The 27,831-nt window shown below is 44.9% G+C and overlaps 1 long non-coding RNA gene across 1 annotated transcript; it reads left to right on the top strand.

Moving 5' to 3' along the window:
- The first annotated feature begins 285 nt into the window (after positions 1-285).
- On the top strand, positions 286-26,936 carry LOC146765465 (uncharacterized). The gene is made up of 2 exons (XR_014950036.1): positions 286-7,332; positions 7,854-26,936. It is a non-coding gene; the product is annotated as an uncharacterized LOC146765465 (long non-coding RNA).
- Positions 26,937-27,831: the final 895 nt, after the last annotated feature.

Below are 27,831 nucleotides of genomic sequence, written 5' to 3'. Positions count from 1 at the left end.
AAAGTTCAAAGTAAATCCCACCAGGAGGAGGTGGCAAGAAGCTGTCAAATTTACTGCCTGTGTCACCAAGTCCCAGCTTGTCTGAAACCCCTGGGCTGGGGCTTTGCTGTTTTGTTCTGCTTTCTTTTCTTCCCTGGCCTTGAATTTTTGTTTGGCCGGTGAATTTTGGGCTCCCCAGGTTTTCTTTGAGGCTTTTGTGAAGGGATCCAGGGGCACGGAGGAAAGCTGGGCTGAGCCCCTGGGATGAGGCACCTGCCAGAGCTGGGGGGTTTTAGGGGCAAAGCACCACAGGTGCCCTGCCCTGAGACCCCCGGGGCACCTCTTCTCTCCCCTGTCCCCCATCCCAGCTGAAGATGAGCTTCCTCTCAGTTAAAAATTAATAATTTTTTAAAAAATCCAAACTACTACCATAAATCAAAATCCGTCCTTATTTTCAGGGCTTCCCCACCTATGCAAATTGTGCATCCTCCCTATTAAGGAGCACCACAAATCATCTTTTATTTTTTAGCTCTAGCACCTGAATCTACCTGTGCAATAAATTTAAATTGAGTGTAATAAACTTGTTTCATTACTGCCCCCAACACCTGTGTACAGCTGTGCATTGATGATGCCATATTTGCAAAGAGGAGGAATTTCATTTCACTCTTAAATTCCCCTTCCTTTCACAGAAATTTGGATAACATGGCAATAAACCACCATAAAAAACCAAAACTACAGGCTGTAATAAAAACTACGTGTTGAAATATTTATTTAAGGCAATGCCAAACCTATTTCGAAGTGATAACAAAGTTGGGTGGTTTTTTTTGTGCCTATCTCCTCATGGATCACAAGGGAAAACCTTTAATGAGGAATTTTCTTCCCTCCCCTTTCCTCAGCCACTATTTAAACTATGCCCTGAAGTAGGAGGGTTGCTGGTGGTTCTTTGCTAAGAATAGCATCCCACCCATTTCACTGCAGATGTTTCCATTCACTGTACAAATGTTCAATGAATTTTTCAATCCCACCAGATTCCTGGCCTCAGCCATGTCAAGAGACAAAGAGCTCCACAGGTTTTTGTCAACTGTACAAAACCCGCTTCTTTCTAAGGGTTTTCAATGTACTGCAATTCACCTTCCCTGCTCCTTTTATTATTTACTCCTATGGTCTCTCATCTGAACAATCTCTTTCAAGAAATTATTCTTTTGAGCACTTTTGCAGGCCTCTAATTATTTCTGTTGTCCATGTCCCAGCTGTTTCTATTTCTTCCCTGGCCCCCTTTGCTTAGGAGTGACCAATATCACGGGACACTGATATAATATCTTATATTTTCAACATCATGTTCCACTGGAGTTGGTGGGTTTTTTCCTACCACTTCACTGGAGTTTTTTTAGCCACTGCTGCAGCCTGAACAGTGATACCATTGAACTGCTCACTCACAGACCTCTTTTTTCCCCCGCTTTGGCAATAACTTAGATAGATATGGGCTGTCCAAATATTCTTTTGAAGAGCTCCCTTGGAGTTACCAGCTGGGAATTTCCACCCAGCCCCACAAGATTTCCCTTTGACTATGCAGGGTTCCATTAAAACCAACCAGCCACCTCCAGCTTAGCCCCAAAATCACTTTTTGTGCCTTATTTTTCACCTTTCCTGCTTTATTTTTCACTTTCCTGCCTTATTTTTCACTCTTCCTGCCTTACTTTTCATTTTCCTGACTTATTTTTCACTTTTCCTGCCTTATTTTACACCTTTCCTGCCTTATTTTTCCCCTTTCCCAACTCACTAGTAAATACATTCGAGCAACTACAAAACCCTGGGCACAGCAGTGATTTTTGAGTAGGCAAAGGGATATTTCCTCCCATCCTGGAGTGCTGTAGGGATGGGAAGGGCTTTTTTCCTCCCTCCTAAACCACATCAGGGCTTTACCAGTCATCCCTTGGGTCCTGGGCTTCCTTAGTCCCTTGTCAGAGACTTGATCCTAAAACTTTCTGCGTGTCCATATAAATCCTGTCACCCAGCCCTGGTTTGCTGACCCAGAGTGTTACAGAGATGTGATTTCCCTTCCAGGAGCTGTTTGGCTCCTCTGTCTCACATCCAGGAGTTCTTTTCCCCAACCCATTTGCAAAAACCTCCTCATTCAGCTTTGCCCAGTAATTAATTAAGCCTTGCTGATTTGCAGCGTGCAGGGGGAACGTCTCCAAAGGGGCAGGTTTCCTATGGAGCAGCTGATTTCAGCAGGATTATCACTTTTTTTTTCCCTTTCCTCCTGTCAATAACTCACTCATGTCCTCCACAGTCACAGGTGTGTGCTCAAAGCTCCACCAGTGCTTCCCTGGAAGAGTTAACAGGGAGATATGGCATTTATTTCTCTGCAATATTGTGCTTTTCCTGAAGTGTTCTTCAAGCCTCCCTCAAGTGTAACAACTCTTTTCCCTCCCAGGCCCACTGTTCTGGCAAATCTACCAATTCTCTGCGAGTTGTTTGTGTCTCAATGTGCTCTTCAAATCCCCCCTTACCCTTCCTAATTTCCAGCTTGTGCCTAAGCCAGTATTGTTTATATCCCACTCTGCTGACGCCACTGGGGTTGGTTCTTTTCCACTTTCTGGTGATATTTGTCCCGTGAAAAGCACAGTCTGATGGATTATTCCTCCTTCTTTAAAGTTCTGCTGAAGTAGAATGAAGGCATGGCCGAGGGGATCAACACCATGCTCAAATTGCCCAGCACAAGACACCTTTGAGGAGCAACAGTACAAATTGGTGGCTTAGTATTAATTAGATTGGCCCTGCCTTTATCACATCACCTGTAGGAGTCAGATTTCTCCCATCTTGGAGCTGGAATAGCAGCAGTAACCTCAGGGTTAAAGCTTTCTGCAGCTCCACAGAGCCCCACGATAAGAATTCAGCATATCCTTGTATCATTTTATGCAAGGCAGACAAGGTGATTTATAAGTTATTCTCCCCGAGCTTCAATTAATTTCACTCAGGACATTTTCACAGTTGTACAATAAATGTTTAAATTAAGACATTTCCCCTCTCCCCACCCTGCTGTGGAATGGAACTGAATATTAACTGGTTATTGGGTGCCATTCATGGCCTGTGCAATTACAGATAAGAACATCGATCTGGCAGAAAAACAAATTGGCTCTTAAAAGAGGCTGGTTGGGATCTGACAGGTTAAGATGATTAGGCATCCCTCTAATGGATTCTGGATATTACTCCTGGATCCAGGCAGGAAGCAGACATCCACCCCACGGCTGGGTACCAGGCAGTGCCCTGCCCTCGCAGCAAACCCAGCTGGAAAATTACCTGCAGGGTTTCAGGCCAGTTGTTTGCTCCCTGAATTCATCTTCTTGGTTTGTCCTGGCAGCTTATGGCACTGGGTGGATAACACAAAGGGAAAAAGGTTGGGATTTTTTGGGATATAACCCTCTGATATAAGCTTTTTGTGATAGAAGCCTCTCTGATTTCCAAAACTGAGAAAAGCTCCAATTCTTAGTCTGGAGAAACCCAAGAGATTGCCTCAGGTTTGGGACCTCCAGGTTGTCACAACCACAGAGATACCCTTGGGATTAATTCTAAATAAGGAGGACATTAGACTCTGGGATTTTTATTCCCTGATAAAGTATTAAATAACCAAAATACTAAAAATTTCTGTTGTTTGAATTATAATTGTTCAGCCAGCTCATTAAAAAAAATCGCATGGGTATAAATACAAATATAAAAATCTAAATCTAAAAAGGGAGAATCTGCAGCTTTAAGGATAGCAGAGGCTTTATAAATTCTTCTTTAGGAGCAGCTCTGCAATGTAGAAGCTCCAGCATGGCCACCAGCAGCTGCACCTTTGGCAGCCACACCAAGGCATTGTTCTCGTTCCTCGGCTCTGTTTGGATTTAACCAGACTAAACTATACCCACACTGAGCCTGCACTGGCCAAAGATGTGACCACAACAAAGATTGGGCTGAAAATAACTGATCTATAGCATTGCCCAGCTCCTGGGTAGGACAATCAATTCCACGCATTTCTTGTCTCCAGAAAGGTCACTCGTCATGTTATTAATGTGCTCCAAACACAGGCTGCAGATTTCCTCTGCAGTTGCTGGCTGGGCTGATTTTTCATTTTCCCACAATGAAGAGATGTTTTCTAAATGTTCTGTCATGGAGCTGTGAGGCTTTTACAGTAAAGGGCTTGAAAAATTAAATGAGAATGGTGTCAGTAATGTCATTGGAAAGAGCTGGGAACGGTGCTCGCACACTGTGGTGGTGATTCCACCAGCACTGAGAGCTCCACTGCAGCCTGGACAGAGTCACCCCCACATGTGGCCTCAAACCCAAGAGAAAATCAGTCCAAATTGTAAATTTTGGCATATGGAGCGCTGGCGTTCTTGCTCACAGCACTGGGGTTTGATTTGATAAATTAATCTCATAGAGGAGCATGTTCTGTCCCCAGCTCGGTGTGGCTGTCCCTGCTGTCCTCTCAGGCCCCTGGGACTGGCAGTCAGCAAAATTGAGATTTGGGTTTTGGTGAGAGCCCTAATGAAACACAACCCCTGGGACAGCAGGGACTCACCCACCTCACCCCAGCACGTCAGGAATCCAACCCCTCGCAGGGAGAACCTCATGGACAAAACCCAAACAAGTCAGAATTATCATCAAATTGCTGCTTTCCACTGCCTCAGGTCCAGAACTGGGTCTAAAATATTTTCATTTTCTTTTCCAGCTACATCTTCAAGTGTCTACTTCTTGTATGTATGAAAAAAAAACCACAAAAGGCTTGCAAATTTTTTTCCCCCACGCTCATATTTTTCAAAATGAGAAATGCATTTAATGCTTTCTGTTAGGGAAAAGAAGAGATGAAAACAAATGAGGGAGTATGTAAACTAATAATTCTCCATCTCTCCTCTCATTTCACGAACAATCTTGCTCAGAGCTTTGGAAAACCTAATGAAGTTGAAAAGACAAAGAGGTTCTGATTTTTTCCTCCAGATTCCTCCCCTGTGTTGTGAGCCATCTGTAGCTCCAATGAAAGACATTTTCCACTCAGTTAATCCAGAGACTAAACCTTCCCAAACTCTCTCCATGTTTTGTGTTAAGAATCCATTGTGAGATCCTGTTATCAGTGCAGCTTGAGATACTGCAGTGACATAAAATCTTGTAGATAATACAGGCTGAGCTGCATTCAGAAAGCACCTGATAAAACCAGCAGAAATGCAAAAAAAATCCACTTTTTTCACCCAATGACCTCCCCAAATCTATGTCTTGCTCTCGACTTTTTATGAGCAGTTTGGCTTTAGATTTGATCCAAAGCCCTTGAAATAATTTGAGAGATTCCTGTTGACCCCACCAAGGCTGACATCAATCCTACAAAGGGGACAACAAAGGAGTTGCTGCATCTTTCAAAAACAAGGATGAAAATTTGTGCCAAAGCCATTTCTTTTCTCACAGGTACAGCTGCCGCTTGTCCCTTGATTTTTCCTTGGTGCTGTTCAGGAAAATGAGTGCAGGGTTTGACCATAAATTCCCATTTTTTCCTCTGTGTCTGATCAGGATCTGGCTCTGCACTGGGAAACCAGTGGCAATTTTTGCAAAGAGGTGAAAGGGAGCAGGATCAAACCCTAATGAAAACCATTTTTTAAGTCTTTTGGCTTCCCAATGTGTGCCACCCTAAACAAATGGCTGCTGGCGCTGTAGCAAACACCCAGAGCGTGGTTTTAGTGCAGAATAATCACAAGGAAAGGCAGATTATAAATTCTAGCAGTGAAATATGACCGTGATAAAAACCACAAATAGACCCAGAAGGGCTCGTGGCGATTTAAGGCAGATCTGTTAAAATGTGTGCACGATATTACAAGTTTGGGATTGTGCTGAGCTGAGCTTTAGAAGGTTTAAACCCCCCAAGAGGGCTCCAGCAGCTCGTGTGTCACCTGAATTCCCTGTGGCATCAGCCAGGAACCTTTTGGAGGGGCAGCACCTTCAGAGCACTCGCACACCACTGCCAGCACCGTGCTCCTTCCTGCTTTATTTCAACCCTATATTAAGCCTGATTGCTCCCCACCTTATTTATTCCTTTTAATTGAGCTGGCTCGTTTCTACCAAGCAGATCCAGCCCTCCTGAAAGCAGCTCCGTATTGATCAAACCTGACCTATTTTCTTGGTGCACCCACCCAGCTCCCGTGGCAGCTCCATCAATATCCTCCGTTTGCTGCAGCGGGGACGAGGTGCACGCTCAGGCTTTGAGACCTGTTCACTCATCGATCTGATTAATAAAATCATCAATGGGTGAGTTATTATCAATTGCAGGGACAGCTTTTGGGACACACACGCACGGCCTGGACCATGCTCTGAGCCACTCGTTTTTTATGGGCTGTCAACAGCCAGGCTTTGCCCTCCCTTTGGTTGGAATTCTGCATATTCAGGTGAAAACTGAAGAAATTCAACTTAATAATTGCATTTACCTGTAGAAAATTCTGCACTGCTTAACCCCATGGTACCTGAGTATTTTAACCCCATGGTACCTGAGTACTTTAACCCTGTGGCACTTGAGCATTTCAAAAGAGTTTTAAAACAAAACTTTCCCCAGCATCTTGAAGAAGAAAATGATGAGGTTTACAAAATTGGTCACAAGCACATCAAGAGAATCAAAACCTCCACAGAAAATTCAGGCTCAGAATTCAGACCTCTTAAAACATAAGCTTGAGTTTTAATGTTTTCCTCCTTATTCCATCCAATGTCCCTTTTTTTTCTGAAGGAAAACATTGGGGAAAAAGCAAGGAGGAAGCTGTACAGCTTCACAGCCCTGCTCCAGGCCCCATGGTCACCCCAGCCCTCTTCAATATATTTATTTATTGAAATCCAGCACCCTGTTCCGAGGAACTGAAGCCACCATTCTGTGTGCCACTCTTCCCCCCTCAGAAATGCTCTTGCAGAAATTTGGAATTTATCAGCAGAGATTAATTGAATCCCACCAGTACTGTACATCAAATGGAAGAACAGGGCCCCTATTTATCTCTTAAAGTTCTGAAAATGAAAAACATCTAATCACTGGTTGCCTTTGATGAATGCCTCATTGTTCTCCTCGCCGGAGAGGCATTTCATATGGCACTGGCAACACTGTGCTGCTGGGGAGGGGGCTGCAGCACGGCTTGGAAAAGTATAATTCCATTTACATCCAGCAGAAATATAAAGTTTCCATGATACGGGATTTTTTTTTTTTCTCTCTGTTTTTTTTTTTTTTCCCTTCCCTCCCATGGCAAAAAAAAAAAAAAAAAATGTTCTTAAGGCGGAGCAAGCAGAAACTAATACAATTAAATACTTTGCTTTGCCTGCCAAGGACATTTGACTGCTACTGTGCTACATCAGGTATGTAATGAAAGGCAAATGACAACGAATCTTAATGTGGTGGGGAGCTTGGGTAACTGTAGTTTTATGTCAGGGATAGCCTGGCAGAGAAAAGCTGCATTGTACCCAGGATTAGCAGAACTGCAGGATTTCATTAATGACCGAACAGCTCCGGAGCAAAACAAAGATAGTTAGGGAGTAAAAAGAGAACATGACCAGAATGTGTGGCACTAATTGGAAATGTATATTATCTTCCCGTGCTGGAGGAGCAGGCTCTGGGTGCTGCCCATTGTCATCTGGGCAGTGCCACTCGGGGCTGGGGCTGTTCCCAGGTTGGGGCGAGGCTGGACGAGGAGGCAGCAAGGGTTGGGGGTGATGAAATTTGGGGTGGACAAGTGGAACGGGAAAAAAACCAGGCTCAGGTGGGGCAGGGGTCCCATCTGCAGCTCACCCTCCTCCAAGAAAGGACAGCCTCGGCAGGTTCCTCACCCAGATTGGAATCCTGCCCTCAAACACTCATCCCTCCCTCCCTCCCCGTATAGAAACGACAAAACAGAGCGGCCTTTCAGAGCAGAAAACGAAATTTGCTCCTGGACAGCTTCATTTTTCTCCAGAGTCAGCATCAGCAACGCTTTCTCCCAGGCAGAGTCACTTCCAGTAAGGCATCGCTTCCATCTGCAAAACAAACTGGAAAACGACAACTCTGCCCATGCAGAGATGGTGCAAAGTCGATTAAAAGCAGCAGGAATTGCTGCACTGCTCATTCTGTACCCAGCTTTGTGTTGGTCACATTGTTCAGCCCTTATTTCTCATTCTTCTCCCAGAAAATCAGAGCTTTTTAAATATTATTTCAAATTTCTACGGAATATACAAGTTGTCTGCAGTCATATCCAGCAACGTTTTGCTCAGGACAGTGAGAAAAATAAAAGTGGAAGGATAAAAAATCCCCCTTTTTTCATGCAAACCCTGCAAATCTGAATGGGACAGACCCTCCCTGTACACTCAGCTCCTGTTGCAAGGCTTGGGGCTGTGATATTTACACCCATTCAGATGCTTTTTTTACATGGTCAAAGTGGTGTAAAACAGTTCAAGTCAAATGACAATTAAGCTTATTACTTGAGACAGCTTTTTTTTTTTTTAAGGGAAAAAACCTCCAAACTGCTTGCCCTTGACCACTAGGCAGAAAGGAGGGGGAAGGGAGAGAAGGAGGGAGGGAAGAGAGACTCCTTAAGACAGTTTTGAAACAGTCCAGTACTTCCCTGATCACTTTGCAAAGTTGAAATATGATTACAACCTTTTTGCATACAGAAAGGACCCATTTAAATGAAAAATTAGCTGCCTTAACAGGTCAAGCACACAGTTACATTAATGTTGTGTAGAACAATAAATCAACTTCGATCCCCAATTGAAAAAATGCTAATTTAACCCAGCGATTCACTGATTGTACTTCCCCCGTGGATGGAAATCTTTTATTTTTTTTCCCCCCCTTTACTTTTTTTTTTTTTTAATTTTATTTTTATTCAACACCAGGCAGCGCTTTTGCCGGCCCTCCTAATGGCGCTCTCGCAGACTATCAGCATTTCAGTGGAATTCTGATCATGGTTTTAATATTCCATGCAGCTTTGCCCCCTCTGATTTCATGCTGAAACATTAACAAGAGCTGACACTGGAGATTAGAAGCAGACAGCTGGAATGCCAGGTCTTTGTTGCAGCATGGACATGAGCCAACATCGTTCAACCGCAGCCAAGAGGGACCTGGGAAAGTCTTCTTAAGAAGGGGAGGTGGGAGAGGGGCAGACAAGGTAGTTTACTGAAGGGCATGTACAAGTAGATAATTGCAGAGCCCTTTCATCTCTTAAAGCCAAATTCTAATCAATCCTGGTTTATTAAGAGGGTCATTAAAGGTAAAATTAAAGGGGGGGTGAAAAAAAATCGCCATTAAGCTCGGCGAGCATAAAAAGTTTGGAGTAGAAAGCGACTGCACGGCCGCAGCCACCTCTGATTTGTCTGCTTGTTGTTTGCAGTGGTGCTGGTTGGAAATGCAGTGCTGGTCTCCTTAAAAAAAAAAAAAAAAAAAAAAAAAAAAAAAAAAAAAAATTTAATCCACTTAGTTCCAGGTGAATAAATTGAGAAATAAAACTGGATTTATGTGCTGGTGCAGTGTGTGAACTGTAAATTCCCAGGCAAAAAGGAGGAGGTGGTATAACACAACATTCTTGTGGCTAATAAATTGTTTCCCCAGAAGAGAGACCTAATAAAGGGACATCATTTCATCCCAGCCATGGGGCAACTCTTACTCTTCATCCATTCTTCAGGGAGGAACCTGGGGAGGAGACAACAGATGCTCCATGGCAATGCTGAATGGGTTTGGGGGGCTGCTTTGGGTTGGTTATTTTGAATAGGAATTTCTGAAGTTCCAATTCTGTGGTTTATATATGGATATAGTGTGCATTGACATACATGTCAAGTATATATATATATATACATACAATATACAGAATATAAATATAATATATATTAAAAATATATATAAATAAATAGTGCAGATACTCAGACAAACCTGGGGTAAATCACTCAAGAAAGGAATTTCAGATGAAGGCAGCACTGGGGGAAGCAGCGTAGCACTGAAAATGATACCTGGGGAAGCCCAAGGATCCTGGTGTTTATCCCATCACACAGAACCTTGCAGCTCAAAAATCAGGATCAGATAAAAAGTCCTGATCCCAATCCCACTGCCCCGTCCACTCCAGCCCCTTTGTGCTCAAGGAAAGAGGTTCCCCAGCTTGGGGACCTTTCCAGGCTGGGATCTGGAGTGATTCATGTGCTGACTGGCCTTTTATTTACCTATTTAATAATTCCCATCTGCCCCTCTCACCAGCCCTTCCTCCTTCCCTGCCCCTTCCAGCTTAGAGATGTGCAGAATAATAAACAAAGAGCAAATATTTGCACTAATAATCAGAAAGTGATCTAAATATTGGACTCAAAAGTCTCAGCAAAGAGTGGATGAATGGGAAGCATTTAATACTTTCCCCTTCTACGCATCTTTCCACCAAAGGCATGAAACTACTTCCTGAAAATGATTTACAATTACCTCCTTTGATTTCTGTAGCAGCCCGGAACAAGGCTCTGAACTCAGCCCAGATTTAAAAATCTCCTTGTTAATTATTAATCCTCACAACAGCACCCAGGCAGGGCAGGAATCCAGGCAGAATTGAGGCAGCTGGGGAAACTGAGGCACGGGGAGCAAGGATGCAGTTTGTGCTCCGGTGATGGAGAAAGTCCAGGATTGATCTGGGAAAACCAACCTGGAGGTGAGGAAGAGCAGGGCAGTCCTCACAGCAAAGCCTAAGTGAATTTGGGGCTCTAATCTGGGTTTAAATCGAGTTGTGGGGGCACTGAGGAGCCCAGAGGTGAGGCCAGCCACACCTGCTGTGAGAGGCACTAAACTGATCCAAGGAGGAGTTTCTTCCCCTGGCTGATCACCCTCACTTGAAGGAAAAAAACAAGGAAAAGTGCTCTTTATTTCTATTTGGAGTTGGCCTGGCTCGGTAATAGGCTTTTATGCTTATCTCTAGTAGATTAAATGGCCTTTTGGTATCTCCTGGATGTGCCAGGGCACTGCCAGCACGGAGCAATCGAGCCATTTCTCCCCATCCTTTTTCCTAAATAAACTCTTCTTTCAGTCTGCCACTGAGGCACCCTCACTTTACCCCTCAAACCTCTTCAAAAAACAAGGTTGATATCAGAATTACAGCCTGGGATGGGGTGGGAATGCCCTTGCTCTGCCCACACTGCCTCCTCCAAGGAGAGCTGCAGCCCAAGCCCCCTGTGCCATCTGCGCTGGGCAGGGTCTGCTCTCCTCCTCCCAACCTTTCCCAGCTCACTTCCAGGATTTTGTACCCCTGGAAAGCCTGGTTTGCACTCCTGGACTGTGGGTTAGGGCTGTGATTTATTGGTTTGAGTTTATCACAGCAGGGTTTGCCTGCAGGGAATATCTGCCCCATTTATATATATATATATATATACATACATACACAAATATATATATGTATATACACACATTGAAACACAGGGACAAGCACAAACCAGAAATCTGTCAGCACAGACACATTAGTGATCCTCCATGCCAGAAAATGCAATATCAAGATTTAAAAATTGCCTAAGAGTTAATATAAAGCTCAGGTATGACAGCTCCAGACCTCGCTGCCACAACTGAACTTCCCAGCCCAGCTCTGCCAAAGCTGCTCCGTTTCTTGCCTCCCTCCAGGACCCTTTTTTCTCTCTCTGTTTGATCTCCCTTCCCTGTGGCATTATCCTCTCCCCAGGCTGGTTTTTGGTAGTGCAGCCCCCTGTTTTGGGATCCTCGGGGGCAATGTTTTGCTATGTAAATGCAAACACTGTCCCTGCATGGTGCCTCCTGTTGTTCCTGCTTTCCTTTTGCTAATTGATTTGTTCTTGTCTAGACTTGAGCTCATTACAAGGAGCACTAAAGGCTCAGCATCATTTATTTCATGGCTAAGTCAATCTGTGCTGGAGAGCTGGGGCTCTAGATTGGATAAGGAACAGGTTCCTGCAGATGGAAATGGCCTGGGAAGAGAAAAATAAAAGCTGAACCAGGTAATGAACGGAAATGGAATGGCCATCATCGAATCCACGGATACCATTGACCTTTCTCAGATTTACATCATTATCTAAAGTTCACCAGAGACCTTCCATGCTTGTTATCATTATCCCTCATTAGAAGTCACTCTAGAAGCATTAACAAGCTTCTGAAATGCTCGGCTAATTGCTTTAATAAGGCAATATCAATACTAAGCCATCGTTCCCATGATTAGATAGAGGCGGGGACCCTTCAGGCTTTGCCTCCTTGGGTTTAAATGCTGGGCTGGGGGGCCTGAGGGAGGAAAGAAAAAGGATTTCCTTGGAAAATGGAGCTCCTGGAGTGGACATAAAATGCTCTGATGTTGCACAGTGCAGCTGTATTTTGAACAACCGGGGCTACACTGTTCCACCAAACAGAGGAGGTGAGCAGTTCTTCACCCAGAGCACTTTGGGCACGTGGGAGCTCTCCAAATTTGGGCTGGTGAGCTTCCAAAACAAACCCTTCCTCGGACAATTGTAGCAAACAGGGAAAGCACATCCATACATTTGTCTGGGCTTGGTGCTCGGCCAGCACGAGGCAGCTGAACTTTACTCCAGCAGGAGCTGATTCATTCCAGGGGAGGTGGGACAGGGGCATTTTTGGGACACGGACATGCTCAGGGACTCTTGCAGCAATGGGGCATCCCACAGAACTGCAAAAAAAAACATCCAAATTTGACTTTGCAGTCACTTCTCCCTAAGGATTCTGCTTTTCGTGGTGAAAATAAGAGTGCACACAATCAGCTCGTGTCCCTCTCCTGTCAGATGAATAATTTTATTACATTTCCTGGCCTGACCTTGTCTGCTGGGAGAGAAAGGAGGGCAGAACCAGGCCAGAGAGAGCAGCCCCTCCTCTTTAATGGCAGCAGTGAGTCAGCCCCATTATGGGGACAAACCCTCCCTATTTCAGCAAATCCAAGAGTTTCACGAGCTGGACCTTTCCTGGTTTATCTCCTCCTTCAGGGGCTGGTGATAAATCACATATTTCTCTGAGAAGCATCAAAGAGAGCGAGAAAGCTCCAGGACAGACACTGGCACTTGCAGGAATGATTGCAAAAGGGTGAGGAGCTGAACCTGCTCGGGAGGAACGATGATCCTACAAACCTGAAGGGTTTTTTCCTACAAACATTTAGGAAACGTTTTTCCTACAAACATTTAGAAAACGTTTTTCCTACAAACATTTAGGAATGCTACATTTACGTAGCATTTTTTTCCCTACAAACCTGGAGGGTTTGTAGGACCCTTCTCCCTTCCCAAACCTTCATCTTTCCCAGCAGATTCTGCAATGAATCCCATATTTCCCCAGACAAATCTGCAGCCCATATAAAGCAGGAACAATGGGGCCCTCCCAAAATAGCCTGGATTTCATAACAACCCCAACACTGAGCTATTGTCAGGCAGGGCTATTGTATAGGGCCATGGCAGAACATTTGGCTCCAATACTCAGGAGCTTGGGCCTGGTGCAGTCTAAAAAATGCCACGGCATCAGTTTTCACTCAGGGATGGTGTTTGCTCGGCAGATAATAGCAGATAATTCCTCCAGCCCTCCTGACAGCTTCAGCTGACCAACAGATCCCAGTCCAGCTTCTGATCCAATGAAAAAAGGATTTTAATTTTATTTTTTTTTTACCCCCCTCGTTCGTTTGTATTTGTCAAATCTCTGTTAGTAATTGTAGGGGAAGAAGAAGCAGTGAATGAGATGATGGACTGAGGGTCATGTTTGGGAATAATGAACTTGAAATAAGTGGAAAAGTAGCTGGCTTTTAAAAATGAAATAATGAAAGTAAAGTCTTTTTGGTTTTTGTTTTTTTTTTTTTTTTTTTTTTTAATGGGGTTACCAGTTTGTTGGGTGTTTTTTTTTATGCAGGTGATTTTCTATTAATACCTTTAATTTTAGCTTCTACAACTTGTGGCAGCATTTTTGTGGCCATAACCCCAAAATTAATTAACAATTCTTTCCTATACAACAGATCTGGCTGGAATTCAGTATTTTAAAGGTGTGCAGGGAGGAACTGCATCACTTTTGGGGGAATTGGGCTGCCATAGGATGAGCTCAGAGGTGCTGCTGAGTGTGATTTATACACAAACCCAGTGGCTTCCACAGGAGCCTGGAACTGAAGTCCATCAAAAGGCTCAGTGCCCACAGATTTCAGTGACTTTGGATTAACCCCCACGCTTTTAATTACCAGAGGCAAAAGAACATCATTTTACCTTCCCAATAATCCCAGCCCTTGCTTGCAGCTATTTAACAAAGCAAAAATAATCTCCCAGAGCTTTTTGTTTCTGGCTCGCCCCAGCCCAGTGCCCGTGGAGTGGATTATTCTGCTGCTGACCTTGTTTGTGCAGCCCCTTTCTGGAAGTGAAATAGTTACCAAACTATTTAAACTATTGTGTGTGGGTGAGGAGGATCAAACCAGCATTTTTGTTCATCAATTCAGATTAAAAATTTAATTTCATGCTACAATGAACCCATACAGAGTTATATCTATTAAGGTCACCTATTTCTTGTACTCCAGCTTGCTTTAGGTATTGATGACTGCAAAAACTCTTTAGAAGATAAGAATCACAGCTCCAGCCTTCTCAGCTCTCACAGTTTTAATGTTAGACACAATTTTCCTGACTCTGAAATACCTTGGACTTCATGTTTGAGAATGAGGAGGAAAAAAAAAAAATGAACTCACTCTCTCTTTCTCCCTCCCTCTCAGTTGCTGCCTGGAATTTTTAAATAACAGAGATCTGGCTTTAATTGAGGCTTTCATTGTTTGAAAAGGAGCTACAAGTATTTCTAAACTAAAATATTTGCATAGTTTCTTGCTCTCTCTGCTAAATGCTGAGAGGTGCTGGACGTCTCTCTGAACTGTCCCTTCTGGAGAACACAATTCCTGTCCTGTTACTGCAAGAGAAAAGATTTGTGGAAAGGTCTTCTGAATACATATTTAACATCTAAATGTTTTCCTTGCTATCTTTGGGCCAAGTCCTTATTGGTTTGTTACTCAAACAAAACTCCCATTCATGTCAAAGCAAGCCAGCCTTTCATTAGCTCAGGAATTTTGCAAATTTGTGGTTAGTGCATCCAGAAATTGGTAGCGTTTCATTGATCAAATAAAATAATTTTTAAAGAGGGATTTTCAGCACCAAAACAAAGATGTGTGGCCATTTGGAAGCACTTCAGAATAAACTCGCTGGTTTAGCCAATCTTGGTTTGGTTCAGGTTTTTTTTTTCTTTTTTTTTTTGATCACTGGTTCTCAAATCTTATTCCTGGGTTTGTCCCAGGGATCTGTGGCTCAGGAGGTGATTTTTGGTACAGCCATCCCAATTTTCACCATGAAGAACAGTCCCTTGAACTGTCCTGACAGTGAAATGCAGTCAAGCACAGGTTTCTTTTTGAAGGCAGGTATTTGTATCATCTCCATGCCATAAAAAGGATGAAGTATCTCCAAAATTGCCCATGAATTTGTCTATAACTCCCAATTTTATTTGGAGTTATTCTGAATCTCCCAGAACGGGATCTCAACCAGCTCAGGCACAATTTGCCCAACAAATCCCCACTGCCTTTTCTTCCTTGTTACCCTCTAGGTGTGAACAGATACTCAGTTCAATTATCTTTTTTTTTTCCCAATCATTTTCCATTGGCTGGCCCTGAAATGACTGCTGGGTGATTCTCCACTTCCTGCACTTCACAGCTCCCCTCCACAACCTTTTTTGGGAGCTCGGCATCCCTCGTGCCCTTTCAGAGATATCCCTTCCCCATGTTCTCAGAGTGAACAGCACTGAGATTGCACCAAGCACTGTGTAAATATTACAGCATCAAGTCCATCAGGCCAATCACCATTTCACACATTTAATTTTCCAGCAAAATTTTAAAAAAACTCTGCTGAAAGAGGTACTGCTGAAATGTTTCATCATCATCACCATTCCTCCACTGCACAAATCAACTTTTCCCTTGCCTCAAATGAGTTTGCAGTCAAATGTTGAGTCATGGTGAACTGCAAACAGTTCCTTGAAATTAAAAAATTAAAGGATTACATGACTAGACAGCCAGAAGGGGCTTATCAGCCACTGGAGCAGAGAAAGCAAGGAATTAAAAGGACAGCACCAGTCCAGCCAGCCTTGCCTTAAGGTAGCAGGGCCTGAAAGTTGAATCTGTAGGACAGGCAGCACCTTGCAAGTGAGATTTTCAGGTGTCAGAAGTGGAAAGGGTAAGGGAGAATGACCCAAAGTGGACTTCAAGCCCCACTTGGAGTAAGAACCTGAGCCTGCAAGAACAGGTAATACCAAGGGCAAGAAAAAACTCACAGAAAGAAATAAATAGATGAATAAATAAATTTAAGGGATCAGACTACTTGGAAAATCTTGCGCTGGAAGATGGACGAAAGGTGGCATTTCACATGGATATAGGTGAGATTTCAATCATTCCCTGTTTCTGGAGGGCTGTGTTTATGTGTTCAGTGCCTTTGTGTTCAGTTTTGGCAGGAGAGCAAACACCAAGCAGCCCTCTGTGCTGCATTTTGTCTTGCACACCAGCTGTGACCCACTGGAGTGATGCTCTCAGTGCTCATCTCCACCTCCAGCTGCTGCCATCCCACCCTGGCTGTGATTCCATGCTCCAAAGCAGGGTCAGTCTTCCACCTCCATGTCCCTGTACCTTTCCCTCTGTGTCCTACACCTTTCCATGCCCCTACACCTTTCCATGTCCCTCACTTTTCCATGCCCCTACACCTTTCCATGTCCCTACACCTTTCCATGCCTCTACACTTTTCCATGTCCCTATGCCTTTCCACGTCCCTACAACTTTCCTTGTCCCTCACTTTTCCATGTCCCTACACCTTTCCATGCCCCTACACCTTTCCATGCCCCTACACCTTTCCATGTCCCTACACCTTTCCCTCCATGTCCTTCTCAGTTTACCTGCAGCACAATTAAATAGAAATTACCATTTCTCCCACAGGGAGATGGGTTCATCCTCGCTGTAAATCACTTTTTTTTGGGGGGGGGGGAAGGTTAATTTATTCTCTTTGGCCTCCCTGCATGAAGTGATCTTTGGGTTCCCCCATTCCCACGATGAAGCTGATAAACCCCCGGCGTGGCAAACTGTGCCACAGGACCCAGGGCAGCTCCAGGGGAGGACCATTAGTGGCTGCCATCCCTGGCCACGAGACATTCCAGCCATGCCTGCAGATTCTCCTTTGGAACAGCAGCATGGACACTGCTTCAGCTCAGCACTGAAAATATCTCCCCCCAGTTTGAAAACAAGAAAAGATCTCCCCCCAGTCTGAAGACAAACAAAGATCTCCCCCCAGTCTGAAGACAAGGGAGCTCTTTCAGAGATTTCTTTGAGGAAAATCCCTGGTGGGGCTGGAACATCCTTCCTCAACAGAAAGGATGCTGAGCACAAGCAGGAGGGCTTTTCTTTAAAGGAGAGTTGGGAAAAGGGAATTGAGGGGCTGCTTCCCACAGGGAATCCTTATTCTTAACTCTTAAAAGTTCCTTATTCCTTGAGTGAAGGACTGGGGAGAGCCAGGAGAGCTGGCAGTGCCTCCCTGCACAGGGCTGGCGTGGTAAGGGTTAATATTTAGTGAGGGCAACACAGGGCAGGCTGGAATCTCATATTCTCTGTGGCTTTGAAGCTGCTGGAATGGTTTTTTAGGATGGGTCAGATCCTAGGAAAAGAAAAGTGGAACTAGGCCTGGTGTGTGCTGGGCCTGGCCTGGCCCTCCGGACCTAAACCCCAACCAGAAAAGAGGAGCATCTCTTCCACCTGGGACTTTTCACTCCCTCTAAATAATTTCTATTTCCCTTTTCTGGATCAACACCAAGTCTTTTGTGTCAAACAGTCCAGAAATTGGTAGTGAATTTTTATTTCAGCTGTCCAGGCATTTAGAATTCTTTAACCCTGGTCTGGACAATGACATGGATTAAGCAAGCCTTGCTCAGCTGAGATGAATTTTTTTATGAATCAGGTTTTTTATGTGAAAGGAGCTCATCACCACCTGAACATTCCATTACCTGGCTGTTACAGCAGCAGTTCAGTTCACTGTAATTGCTTCCTGAGATTTAATTGTTTCCAAACAATGAAAACAGTCACAGAAAGAACACTGCAGATTCATTCTTGGAGGCTTTAAGGACTATATTTTGACTTCAGTTATAGTTAAATGGCAGCAGAGTCTAAAGTCAAATTTTTTATTTAATTAGCTGCCATTTTTATCATATTAATAATTAACATCCCTGTCCTGTTGAAATTCAGATTATTGCTCTGGAAGAGGGGGAAAGTAATAATGGGCAGTGTTCAAGAGAAGGTGTCAAGGCAAGTGCTCTGCTCCAGGCAGCCAGGCTGTTCCTTGGACAGGAGATATTCCAAATTTACACACCCGGGCTTGGGGCACTCTCACTGATGGGAAACCGAATTTTGTGGCTGTTCTTTCCCTGCTGAGCCAGCCAAGGTGGAGCCCCACAGGTCAATCCCTCTGGGGGGACTCTGGCCCTGTGTGGCTGCAGATTTCCTGCCCCTCATTAGCATCACATCCCTGCTTTGCACCTCTCCTGCCCCTAAAATGGCTCGAGGAGGAGAAGAGAGCATTCCCTGCCTCCCAAACCTCGCTTCTGGAACATTCCTGATGCTTTTCCAGCATCAGGGGGCTGCTGCAGGATAAATGCAGTCATGGGAGATGCTGGGAATCAGAGGGAGCAGGGAGCTCTGGAATCTTGCTTTGCAATCTGAGCTGAGCTCTTGGAAGGACATTGTCCCTAAATTTAAATAGTCCCTTGAAGAGTAAGAACCAATAAGTTCCCTGTTACCCATCCCCACATTATTAAATACCACCCCCAAATTATTAAATATATTATTAAATGCATTATTAGACACAGGGGCTTCAGCAAAGAACAAAATAGAAGAAAAAAGAGAAATAAGTCACCCTGTCCCAAGCCTCTGCCTCCTTTTCTTCACCTGCACTGCTCCTAGCCCAATCTGTCAAGGATTTACAGCAGGGATTAATTTAGGTCCCATCTCACCAAGGTCTCCCTCCCTAAAGCTCCTTCATTTTCCTCGGAGTGTTCAGCTCATAAGCTGCTCTCCCTTGGTGTTTGGAATATGGGGAGGAAGAGCCAGTGGGGCTAAAAGAAACTGTATATTTAACCTGGATCTAATGGCAGCAATTTGACATCTTGTCTTAGCAATAAATCTCTCCTATATTGTCTCCTGAAATCGGGGGGAAACAGGGGTGGGGGGGGGGAAATGGTTGCAGCAAAGAAATGAAACAAAGCAGGAGCAGCTTCCCTTTCCTCACAGGTGGGCATCACCTCAGCCAGATGAGATTGTGAAATATAGATGAAAAAAAAAAAAATATATATATATAAACCTGCGGTCTATATATATAGACCTACAGTCTGCTCATCTCTCTCCACCAAGAGGCAAGGTCCAGACCTCTCAGAAAAGGAAATTTATTCCCTTTTTCCTGACACTCAGGGTGTCCTGAGGCTTCCCCCTCTCCAGGTAGACTCTGCAGCTTCCATCTGCTCAGTGTTTAGCGGATATTTGGTTACTCAGAGAGAGGGGAGCAGGCATCAATCTTCAGGAAAAAGGTGGCAGGAGGTGACATCTGCCCCCCTCTGCTGCAAGAGGCTGGGGTGGTGAGGAAAGAGGGAAAAAATTGGATATTTCAACCCTCAGAGCCCTCATGGGGAAGTGAGGCTGAGGGAAAGGAAGACTGAGCAGCATTCAGATAGGAATTCAGTTTGGAAAGCCATCCACAGGGTCAAAGGGATAAAATCTGCATTTGGAGAGAGAATTCCCAAACAAATCCAGACGGATTTCACAAGAATCGGGGGCTGCAATGGGATTTAACCCGCAGTGACCAGCTGGGAATGGCCTGGGCTGGGTCCAGCCCTGGGCACAGGCTGGGCTCAGGACTGGGCACAAGCACTGGACACTGACCATGGAAATAACAGAGTTTTGTCACAAAGCAGAGATGATTTTTTAGTGCTCAGGTGGGCACTGAGTGCCTGGAACCTGCTCCCATCACAGCCTCGGGGCATAATTAACACTGACCCTTCCACCTGCTTCCATTAGGGATAATTAACAAAAAGGACAGGAGCTTTGGCTCTAAAAAATTACAGATAATACAAATTTACACACCAGGGCTTGGGGCACTCCCATGGATGGGAAACCGAATTTTGTGGTCATAATGAAAATAAAAAGTAATAAAATAAAAAATGTTGTGGCGATAATAAACAAACAGACCTGAGCAGCACAAGGTGCAGTCTGGCTTAGAAACCAAAAAAAATTTAAAAAAAAAGAAGAAAAAGGATCAAACTAGGTAAAAAAAATATCTGTCCTCAGATACACTGTGGAAAAAAAAAAGGGCTGGATTCAAAGCAGCCCTTTTTTATAATGGCCTGTATAATATATTTAATATAATTAATAATGTATTTAGTAATGTATTTAGCCATTCCATTTCTAAACTAAAGGATATAAAGAAGTTCTGCTTTCAAATATCCAATTCCAAAGGCTAAAGCATCCTCCAGCCAGCAGGAGATCCAGATTAAATCCTGCCCTCAGCACGTTCTCACCAAACCTGATTTCAGGGACAGAGCTGGGGCAGAGACCCCTCAGACCTGGAGGCAAACCCAAGGGATGAACTGTCTCCCTTTTCCCTTTCCTTCATGCAGGAATGGGAAGATATTTTAATTTCTGGCCGTGAGCTCGCAGGGGGGTCAGGAAGGAGCTGTGCACACACCTGAAGGACTCAGAATTAAACAAGCTGGAGTGATGGACTCGGGGCAGTGCTGACACCTGAGCCAGGGAAGGGTTGGTACAACCAGGAGGGAAGGGATTATTCCTGAGGGGATAAAAGGAAATGCTCATTCCAGGATGCCAGGCAGCAGAGATGGACAGGGACAACCAAAAATCAACCAAAATCACAGCAAAAACGAGTCATGAACGAGTCAGAATTGGTACAAACCCTCGTTCTCAGCTTTGGTACTCTCACTTTAAAGCATCTGCAGGGATTTTAGTCCAATAAACTTTGTTGTGACCAAAAATCACCCCAGGTGGGCAGATGAGCAATGACACTGGTGGAGGAACCTCACAACCACCACCCTTGGGCTGAAAAACACCGGAATCCCTTGGACATGTCTATGATTTATCAATATTCCACATTGCAGCCAAAAACAAGTCATGAACGAGTCAGAATTGGTACAAACCCTCGTTCTCAGCTTTGGTACTCTCACTTTGAAGCATCTGCAGGGATTCTGGTCCAATAAACTTTGTTGTGACCAAAAATCACCCCAGGTGAGCGGACGAGCAATGACACTGGTGGAGGAACCTCACAACCACCACTACCCTTGGGTTGAAAAACACCAGAATCCCTTGGAAACATGTCTATGATTTATCAATATTCCACATTGCAGCCCTGCCTTGCTCATCCTCTGGGCTTCCCTTCAGCTCCTCCTTGCTGAGCAACGTTGGGTTTCTCTTGGAGAAGGAAATAATGAAGGTCAGGGCTTTTATTGGCCTGCTCTCCACCTGCCTGCAAGAGCTGATGAAAGTTCCCTCGAGCTTCACCCCGACCTTGGCTTGTCCTGCACATTCTTTAAGTGTGGGTAATTATTTCCTACCCTTTGGGTGATGCTGAATCTCGTGAAGGGAACCTCCAAGAAAAGAGAGGGTTGATTTCTAGCTTGATTAATGAAGAAAACCAATAACACGGCACTTCCTCCCGCGGATTATTTTGATTTTACTCTTCAATTATGTCCCTCTGCTGCTGTTAGGCATGTAAATTTGAGCTAGAACATCCATCTAATTCCTGTGATAAATTCAGCTATCTCGACTTCAATACAGTGGTGCTGTCCCTGAGCATCTCCTTGCAGCTGAGGAATTTGTACTGCTCTGCAGGAAGGTTAATGATAAGAAATATTAAATAGCTGGCTAGGAAATTTTCAGAAAAAAAAAAAAACAACACAGTATTGTTTTGAATCTTCCATCCTGCAGCTAAAAGAACATAAAAAAACCACTACTTTTAAAAATCTCTGCCATTTTCCTATTTTCTCTCAAGCTGGTTCTGTTTCACCAGTGTATAAAGGGATCCCAGCTCACTCTATTTGCAGTTTTTAACAGTCTGCCTCTTGCAATATTCATGTCATACCTCTTTTCATTTTTTTTTTTAAGGGAAAGGAGTAAAAAACTGAGCTGGGGTAAGACATTTGAAATGATTTTTCGAGAGAAGAGAGTGCTGGGAGCTTTGTAATATTTCCCCTTGAATCTTATTGCTCCTGTCCATATTCATGCCATACCTCTTTGCATATTTTTTTTAAGGGAAAGGAGTAAAAAACTGAGCTGGAAATGATTTTTTGAAAAAAGAGTGTTGGAAGCTTTCTAATATTTCCCCTTGCATCTTGTTGCTCCTCTCCTACAGGCAGGTCTATGAAAACCTGTAAAGCCTGGGAGCATTTTAAGAAATAACAACACTGTGGGCTGCTTTGGGCAGGGAGGGGGTAGGGGAGACAAAACAACTTCCTTTGAAGGTAGAAAATTCAAGCTGTGCCCGTGTGTTACCTGTCTGCTCATCCATCCCTAGTGCAGAGTGGATTATCCTGACCTTTTCTGCCTTCTGTGCTGATTATCCAGCATTTCCCTTCCTCTGCTGCCTGCACCTCCTCGCCGTGTGGGAAAGGGCTGGGATAGGCAGTCACTCAAGGTGCAGAATAATGAAAAGGTCACCCCAGCAGCAGCCTCACTTCAGGGGCTGCATCAGGCACGTTTTTGGTGCCTCATCTCGGTGAGCGAGACCGTAACGAGGTCAGAAATCAGCACTGAAGGAAGGGCTGGGGTAGCAAACCAAATATCCCAAATATTCTGCAGTCCTGAAATCCTTCAGGGCTTTGATGGCCCAGGCAGAGAATCTGGTTCACAGCCCTGGCTCGTGCTGAGGATGCAGTTCTCAAAGAATCAAATGAGAAGCAAAACGGAGTGAATTCTACTGGGTGTGTTCAAAAATATCAATTTTCCTCTGGCAGGAAGAGAAAGGGAAGCAGAGCTCAGGGCTGGTTTAATTACAGCAGCCAGCAGGGCTGGGGGGTTTGCCACAAATTGCTAAAATATTCCTGGAGTATTTCAGAAGAAGCACAGGTTGTTGGGAGATAAGAAAGCAGCTCCTCATGCCCCTCTGCAAGGTGAGGTCAGGATGGTGGGGTAGGGCTGTTTCTTTAATTAGGAATTAATGTGGGATCTGCAGGACCCTACATAAGGAACAGGGTCACCAACAGTTCGTGTCCAGCACATCCACCTGCCAAGGAATGTCAATAATTACCTGCTAAGGTAGCTGATGGCAACCAGCTGAATCTTGTGGCTGAAGGAATTCATGGAGGAACCTGACTACAACAATTGGAAAAACCCCAGAATCCCTTGAACGTGTCAATAATTTATCAATATTCCACATTGCAGCCCTGCCTTGCTCATCCTTTTGGCTTCATTTCAGCTGCCTTGCCCCTACCCCAGCTCCTTCTTCATCCTCTCACCTTGTGTCCTGATTCCTTCTCCTTACACAGAATCCCAGCATGGTTTGCGTTGGAAGGGACTTTCAAGATGATAAATGATCTTTTTTTATTATTTTCCCACTATCCCAGGTTGTTCCAAACCCCATCCAAGCTGCCCTTGGACTCTTCCAGGGATCCAGGGGCAGCCACAGCTTCTCTGGGGATTTAACAGGTGATGTGTTAAATATTAAATCTGCCCCACAAGCTCCCATCCCTGCTCAGAGCAGAAATTCCCTGTTCCTCTGTGCTCTGAGCTGACTCCAATCCTGGATGCTGCTCCCCAACATGGTGTAATAACCCTCCCTAAAATGCACCAGGCCCTTTCCCATGTCGAGGAAAAATAAATTAAAAGAAAAGAAAGAGAAGTGAAAAGTATAAAAGGGGATTTCATGGGATTTGAGTGCCAAACTCCAACAGGCTCTTCTGAAAATCCCAGCTTAAAGCAATAGATTTGTGTTCTTGCATTTCTTTCTCCTGATGTCAGTAATAACGATTCCTGAATTAGTTCAAAGATCTCACATATTGCTCCAGGTTTTGTTTGTTCATTTATTTTCTGCGTTTTATACTGAAAAAGTTAATAAAGGGAAAATTCCTCTGCGAAAGAATGGAGGAAAGAAAAGATAAAATCAGAAATAAAGGGCTGAATTTTCATCCCATTTAAATCCACTGCTGATAATTGAGGGGGAAAGCTGTTTTAAATGAAGGATCTATTGGAAAGATTCTGTTTCTGTGTCCCCACTTACATCCTGCATATTCCAGAAACAGGTTCAAGTGCAGGGCTCTGGCAAAGGCCGAGTTTAAAATTCAGCACAGGCTTCAAGTCCTTTCACTCCAATGTGACTTTTTATTGGGTAAAACTTAAACCTGAGTCAAGGTCAGTGGAGATAGAATTAAGTCTGGAGCAAAAGCATCTGCTGAAGGGCTTTGCCTGGTCAGAGCTTTTATTGCTCAGCCTGGTCCAGGAGGAGGTTGGGAAGACACAAAATGTGCTGCAGTTTTCCCCATAAAAAGTTCCAGAGACCTCCTTAAGTTTTCAAGTCAAATTATCACTAAAAGGATTATGAGCTGTACGCTGAATTTCACTGGGATGAGACATCCAGGAACTGAGAGCTCCTTGCTTTCTCTGGGGAATCTGATTCATCCTGAGCTGTCCCTCTCTCCCTTTGCCATCGCTGCAGCATCCGGGCTGGTGCCACATCCCGTTTTCCCTCTTGGGTTGCAAGAGGGATGAAAACAAAACAAGCCCTAAAACCACACCAGAGGCTCTGGGTTCGGTGTGTCGGGCTTTGATTCAAAGGAAGAGCTTCCAAAAAACCAGCAAGGAATTTCCCTGTGGGGCTTTTTAGTCCACTTGAAGAGAGCCAAGACCTCAGGAGGCAGCAGAGTTAACCCAGCAGTTAAACCACAGTCCTGGCCACCAGCTCAGCCCTAAGCTTGCCCTTCCTCAAAGACCCTGAGACCTTCCCAGCTCCGGGGTCACCCCTGAACCCCCAAATCTCTGTTAGCTCCTGATCCTCAGGGTGCCAGCACAGCCCTGGGAATGTCCAGGCTCTGCTTCACCTGAGGATTTCAGGGAGATGCCCACCCTTCCTGCTGTGCAAGCCCCTGAGTGATCAAAAATACAGCCAGGGGTCCGAATAATAAAAACTCCCAGCGTGTTATTAGTGCTGTCAATTTAGCCAGGGATGTTATGGCACGTGTGTCACCGAGAGAGACAGAAGCTATTATTGAAATGAGATTAGAAGCGTTTTGAAACATCAACAGTGGCATTATAGTTGGTAACATTTCCATCTAAAATAGATGACATTGATGCTATACAATCAACAATGCCACTGGGAATACAATATGGAACTGAAGACTAGATTGTTTTACTCTATATTGATTTTCCCTTAGTACTTTTTGATTAACTGTCAAATCAATTAGCTCTCCCCACCCAAACATAATATTTTTTGATGTGCCCCCTCAGAAACTCCCTGTTCAAGAGCAAATAACCCAGAGGAGCTCAAGTGCTCCAAAGTGCTCCGGAACAGAGGATTTGCAGAGATAAGTCCCCTCAGCGAGCCTGCTTCTCCTCATCCTGCTGGAGTCCAGCCATGTTTTTATTGAATCAGGTTCTGAAGCTGTCTAAGACATTGAGGGATCTGATTATAGCCTTGCCATGATGTCCTTTTAAAATCAAATGTGTGGCATTTTCACAGTGACATAATGTTCCTTTGTCTCGGCAGAGACAGTGGGGCTACAAGTTTTCTGACCAGCTTGGCCTTCCCATATTATAAATCTATAAATTCATTCATCCATCCATCAATCCATCCATCCATCTATCCATCCATCAATCCATCCATCCATCCATCCATCCATCCATCCATCCATCCATCCATCCATCCTAATTTCCCAGTCTCTACGCAGCCACACACCTTGATAATTTTATCTTTATCCTACAAAAGTCCCACAGAAGCTGTAAGAAAATGTTATTAAAGATGGGCATTAAGGAGAATCAGTGAGACACCAGGGAATTTGCCCAAAGTCACAAGCAGTCACCAAACCCATCTGGTTTTCCCAATTACAGGTCACTCACCTGGGCTGGAATGGCCAGGAAAAAGGGAAAAGGTTTCAGTCTGGGAAACAGAAGCTGAGAACTCATCCAGCTCCTGCCACAGCTTCACACCTGAGCAGCAGGGACTGGTAGAGCAGCACCAGAAAACTCAGATCCAGACTGAGGCAAGATCCCAAATTTCAGAAGTTCAGAAACTTGCTGGACCTTCTTTTTTCATGCGCTTTTTATTAATTATCCACTGTCCTGGTTCTACACCTTCTCTTTGTTTCTCTGATTCTCTGTGGTCACTGTGGGCTTTGAAAGTCTCCTGGGGATGCTTTACATCTCCTGATAAACTGGGCAAAAAGGAATATTTGTGCTAGCAGTGCCTGTGGGGCCAGCTGGGACCAGACCCTGGCTCTGTGGGGCTGTGCAGCCACGCAAGCTACAGCTGAGGTGCCCTGAATGGAGGTGGCAAGGCAGGGAAACCTCAGAGTCACAGAATCACAAATTCACCAGCCTGGGGGAGACTTTCAGCATCATCGAGCCCAACCCAGCCCCAACACCTCAACCCAACCCTGGCACCCAGTGCCACATCCAGGCTGGTTTTAAACACACCCAGGGGTGGTGACTCCACCACCTCCCTGAGCAGCCATTGCAGAACTTTATCACCTTTCTGTGAAAAACCTTTTCCTAAAATCCAGCTTATATTTCCCTTGGTCTAGCTTAAGGCTGTCTCCTGTTATTCTGTCAGTTCCTGGAGAAAGAAACAGTCACAGGGCAGGGGAGTGTGTGGGACACATCCTGGGAAATCCCCAACTCCCAATTCCCATATCTGTCCCTTGTGAGCAAGGCCTTGGGACAACACACGAAAAATAAAGATTAATAAAGACTCCAATAAAGACTAGCACTGTTCCACTACTCAACTCTACTTCCCTTCTCTCCTGCCTGCTCCCCAGGCCCCTCAGGAGGGACAAGGATCCCACCCAAGCCCGAGCTGCCCCAGTGCTGGGTGCAGCGGAGCCAGCTGCTGCCGCCACGCCGCCAGCCAAGGCTCCCATTTGTTTTGGCTGGCGCTGAAGAATCAGCTTAGGCATCTCTGAGAACAAAATGGTGCATGGAACCGGGCCAAGCTGCAAAAGATAAGAAGCCATAAGAGTCGCAACAGCTTATTTGGCTGGTGGAACAGAAGGAGAATTCTATGGGGGGAGAAAACGCCGGCGAGCAGGAGTTGTGCCTGTGCGGCTCCTGCCGGGCTGCACGGCAGGTGCTGAGCTGCTGCTGCTCCTGGGGGATGACAAATTGCAGAGGAGAGGGGATTTCTGCACAGCTGAAGAAGAGGAAGGCTCTGCAGTGACTGGAGGGGAGGGATGAGGATCCAGCCAGGATAAACACCAGGAGCAGCGGCAGAAAATAACTGCTGTGCTCTCCTGCGAGGCTGGGCAGGGAGCTGGGGTTGAAGATTAGCCACAGCCTTCCCCAAGTGATTCTCAGCCAGGCAATTCATCTCTCTGGAACTGGACCGAGCAGAAATCTTATCAGCTGCTCGTGTGTTTCAAAGAGATTGGGCCCATTTGCTCTGTGGCTTTTACACAGGAGGGGAAAAGAGCTAGGGATGTAAGGAACAACCAAACAGATCACGGAATCCCAGCAAGGGTTGGGTCAGAAGGGACCTTAAAACTCATCCAAGTTCCACCCTGACACCTCCCGCTGTCCCATCCTTGGGCACTTCCAGGGATGGGGCAGCCCCAGCTCCTCTGGGCACCTCCCCACCCTCCCAGGGAGGAGTTTATTCCAAATATCCCATCTAAATCTA

Source organism: Lonchura striata, chromosome 24 (assembly GCF_050655825.1).
Source record: "Lonchura striata isolate lonStrDom1 chromosome 24, ASM5065582v1, whole genome shotgun sequence".
Lineage (NCBI taxonomy): Eukaryota > Metazoa > Chordata > Aves > Passeriformes > Estrildidae > Lonchura > Lonchura striata.
Note: the sequence above shows the minus strand (reverse complement) of the source record. Positions and strands in the feature narration are given on the sequence as shown.